Source organism: Octodon degus, unplaced genomic scaffold (assembly GCF_000260255.1).
Source record: "Octodon degus isolate 3935 unplaced genomic scaffold, OctDeg1.0 scaffold00004, whole genome shotgun sequence".
Classification (NCBI taxonomy): Eukaryota; Metazoa; Chordata; class Mammalia; order Rodentia; family Octodontidae; genus Octodon; species Octodon degus.
The window spans coordinates 21956297-21960518 of record NW_004524580.1 but is presented as its reverse complement, the minus strand read 5'-3'; the positions used below and the strand labels follow the sequence as shown (position 1 = coordinate 21960518).

Genomic DNA, 4222 nt, shown 5'->3' with positions numbered 1-4222 from the left:
AAGAATGGAGACAAGACAGGATTCTGATCAAGTCTCGTTTATTCAGGGGAGGTGCTGGGTATATATAGGGGGTGTAGGAATGAGGAAGTCTCGGCTCTAGGGGGTCAGCAGGTGTCTAGGTAACGGGGGAAGGTGCCACCCCTGGGGCATAGCACATGATTCACGGAGAATGGGCAAGGTGAGAAGGACCATAAACTTAACTCAGCAGGGAACAGAAACTTAAGAAAACGGCTGCCACTATTATAAAATGGATACCAGTTAATGGCTTCCCACACATCTACTGAATCCTGTGTGTACCTTTCAATGGGCTATACTTCCAGGAGTGAAAAAGGGACACACCTGCAATCTCAGCACTTGGGAGGCTGAGGCAAAAGGATTACTTGGACCACGAGAATTTGAAAAGCAGGAAAAAAGCCATAAATATGGATCAGAAGAGTTTAGAAAAACAGGAACAGGTATAAGTCAAAGTTACTAATGCTACTGTTTAGTTGGTCTTGACCTGATCAAATACTATGAGACCAAAAATACATGACATTGGATGTGAGGGCAATCTGGCTGTGACATCTGTCACCCCATTGATCGCCAGGGTTGATTTGGCTGATCTGGCTGGCTAGGCGGGTGTCCCCTTCCTCCCTCAATGATCCATGTGCGTCCCTCCCGAAGCTGCCCACTCGGTCGAAGAGGATGACCACCCCCGATAGAGGAGGACTGTTCCTCGGTCAAGGGTATACGAGTAGCTGCGCTCCCCTGCTAGAACCTCCAAACAAGCTCTCAAAAATACATGACATTGACTTTTGAGTCTTCTGTAGCCCTGGGTTTGTGAAAAACAGATGCATGAGGCTAGTGACTTGAACTTAGATGTGAGACAGAGTCCCTCCACCTGTGTGTTTAACCAGGTTCAAAACAAGAAAGCACCCCAAAGTCTGGAAATCCCTGCTCCAAGATGTCTCCAATGCCTAATTATGTACTCAGAAGGAAAGCACAGATTTCAGAATCATTTCTATTAAAACCAGAACCAAACACGGGACAATTTCCTGCAGATAGTGAGAGAGACAGCTTAGAAGCATCTGAGAAATGGGGAGGACAGGAGCTGGGAGCTGAGAGAGAACTGAGAAGGAACCTGGGTGGGGCACACCAGGTAGGCAAAGGGAAGAAGGGTGGAGGCCAGCCGTCTTGCTGGGCCATCGCAGGTGGAAGCCAAGGACGTGGAATGCTGCAGTTCCTGGCACCGGAAGGATGGTGCGCAGAGGGCAGGGCAGGATCCGCAGTCACTGGGCTAGCAACTTGAGTAGCCGTCCTCTGGGATCCTATTTTCCCTGGGAACTGGCACAGGGAAAGGAGACAAATGTGTTTGACTGATCTATCCTTCTACCTTCTTAGAAATCCTGTAGAATCAATGAGGGGCTCTACAGAACCACCCAGTTACAGTAACAATCCCTGCCTTTGCAGATACTTCTATCTGGATGGCTCACAAAACAGCGTCCTGATTGAAAGAGGACTTCTGTTAAAGATGTCTGATACTCCATTTTCCAAATGGGTCTATGTTGACTTTGAAAAGCACAAGAGACTGTGGAAAGCTCCTTTGTGGAGCTAAGTGGATGAGCTGAGGGGTGAATAGAAACAGCCCATGCTTCCCGGGTCATGCGTCTGTGCTAGCCATGCTCAGGCAAGGGTTTATTTTTAGCTCCAGTTCATTCCCATGACATTTTTTTTTCCTTCCTGAGACAGAGTTTCACCATGTAGCCCAGGCTGGCCTTGAACTCAGAGTGATCCTCCTGAGGACTGGCTTCCTGAGTGCTGGGATTACATCATGCCAGGCTTGAGACAAATACTTTTTGAGCACCTCCATGTAGCTGACCTTGTACTAGGATCCAGGAATATCCTAGGGTCCTGGTCACAGCAATGACCAAGAAAAATGAGACCCCTGATGCTGAGGAGCTAAGGCGTAATAAATGTCCTCCATTATTGTTGGCCGGGTTAATAGGAAGGATGCATGGGCTATTGTAGGACTGAGGTTAAAGCCTGGACTATGTGGGGGAGGGAATAAGGAACCCAAGGCAGTCAAAGGTTTCCTTGTGGGACTCTCAGTCCTCCACCTCAGCATTCCTGCTTGCTCTTGTATCATACTGTAACAGAAACAGAGTCTGGAAAGAAGTAAAACACTGTTCAGCACAGCCAACCCCTCTGGCCACTATAATCATTGTATTCGGTACCAGGGGCCAGAACTCTTTTGTTGAGTCTTTTGGTTTATTTTTCTTTCTTTCTTTTTTCTTTTTTTTCCTTTGGCAGAACCAGGGATTGAACTCAGGTACTTGCGCTTGCCAGGTGAGTGCTTATTCCACTGAGCCATCTCCCCAGCTTTTGAGGTTTTTTGAGACAAGGTCTTGCTGTGCAATCCTGACTGGCCTTGAACTTGCCAGGACCCTCCTGCCTCAGCCTCCAGAGACCTGGCCTTCCAGATATACACCACCATAGGCAGCCTTTTTCCCTTTCTCTCTAGATTCTCCTGCTACCATGGTGAACAGTTTCCACTACTGCATGCTCCCATGGCAACATCTTGCCTGACCACAGGTTCAGAAGCAGTGGGCTGGCTGAACAGGGCCTGAGGCCTCCACAGCTAGAAGGAAAAAAAAAAAACAAAACAAAACAAAAAAAAACTTTCTTTTAATTTCATTGGTACACTTTCTTTTCTTTTCTTTTTTTTTTTTCTTTCTCGCTACCAGGGATTGAACTCAGGACCTTGTGCTTGCCAGACAAGTGCTTATTCTACTGAGCTATCGCCCCAGCCCTATTAGTACACTTTCAATACACATAATGATAGCATTCATCATAGGGGAACATGATTCTTAGGTATAACTATAATGTACCAATAAAATCTGATGAAAACATTTCACCACAGGGTATTTGCCCATGGTCTATCTTCCTTCTTTTTTTCCCATTTTCCTCCCCTCCCTTCAGCCTGGCTTCCCCTCTATTTACAAAAGCTCTATTTCCAGTTTTTTCTTCTCTTTCTTCCCCTTGTCCTTTCTTTCCTTTCCCTCTCTTTCTTCCCTTCTCATTTGAACATTTTCTTCCCATTTCCTAATGCCTATCAACCTTTCTTTTAAAGTTTCTTGGGCTCTTTCTCTTCAATGAGGCATCCGAGTGGCAGGCGCAGAGATGCAGATCTTTGTGAAGACCACCACCCTCGAGGTCGAGCCCAGTGACACCACTGAGAATGTCAAAGCCAAGATCCAAGCCAAGGAGGGCATCCCACCTGGCCTGCAGTGTCTGATATTTGCCGGAGTACAACTGGAGGACAGTCGGACTCTGACTACAACGTCCAAAAAGAGTCCACCCTGCACCTGGTGCATCATCTGTGAGATGGGATCATCGAGCTGTCCCTGCGCCAGCTTGCCCAGAAGTACAACTGTGACAAGATGGTCTGCCGCAAGTGTTATGCCTGCCTGCACCCCTGTGCTGTCAACTGCCTCAAGAAGAAGTGTGGCCACACCAACAACCTGCACCACAAGAAGAAGGTCAAGTAAAGCCCAGCCAGCCCTTTGTCCAAAAGGGTACCACCTGCCCAGCGCCTACAGCCTTGAGGCCTGAATAAAGTTTCCCTCCCTTGACTACAGAAAAAAAATTTAAAAAGTTAACTGGGACAGGTATTTTGTCCCAGAAGCAAAAAGCTAACAGCAGATTCAACTGTTTCCATTTTATTTCTCTTCTCCAGGTACCTAACACCTCATCCTTGAAGGAATGGATTCAATCAGTTTCTTAGGGATCTTTATTTTATCAATATTTTATACGTTATAGGGCTGGCGAGATGGCTCAGTGGTCTAAAGCACCTACTTGGAACAAGCTTGGCAAAGCACAGGGACCGTGGTTCGATCCCCCAGCACCACATGCCAGCCAGCCCCGCCCCCTGGTGGGCTGAGCTGGCCACACACACGCACACACACACACATAAATAAATAAATGTAAAAAAAATATATATTTTATACGTTATAGTAAATGAATTTGTTTTTCAGCTCTGAGTTGTAAACCCAGGGCCTACTGCCCGCCAGGCAGGCCTTGCAACAGTGAGCCGTGTGGCTAGTCTTTCCAGCTTTATTCTGGAGCAGGCCCTCCCAGTTGCCCGGCTGGCTTCAAATCCCATGCCTCAGGCCCCTGGGGAGCTGGGATTAAAGCCATCTGCCATTGCACTGTACTCAGCTAGGGCTATTTTGAGAAAAAAAAA

The 4222-nt window shown here is 47.2% G+C and overlaps 1 protein-coding gene across 1 annotated transcript in view; it reads right to left on the bottom strand.

Moving 5' to 3' along the window:
* The window catches only part of Mrpl42 (mitochondrial ribosomal protein L42), a 54556-nt gene that overhangs the window by 34556 nt on the left and 15778 nt on the right, over window positions 1-4222 (bottom strand). The gene's annotated exons all lie outside the window — the stretch shown is intronic.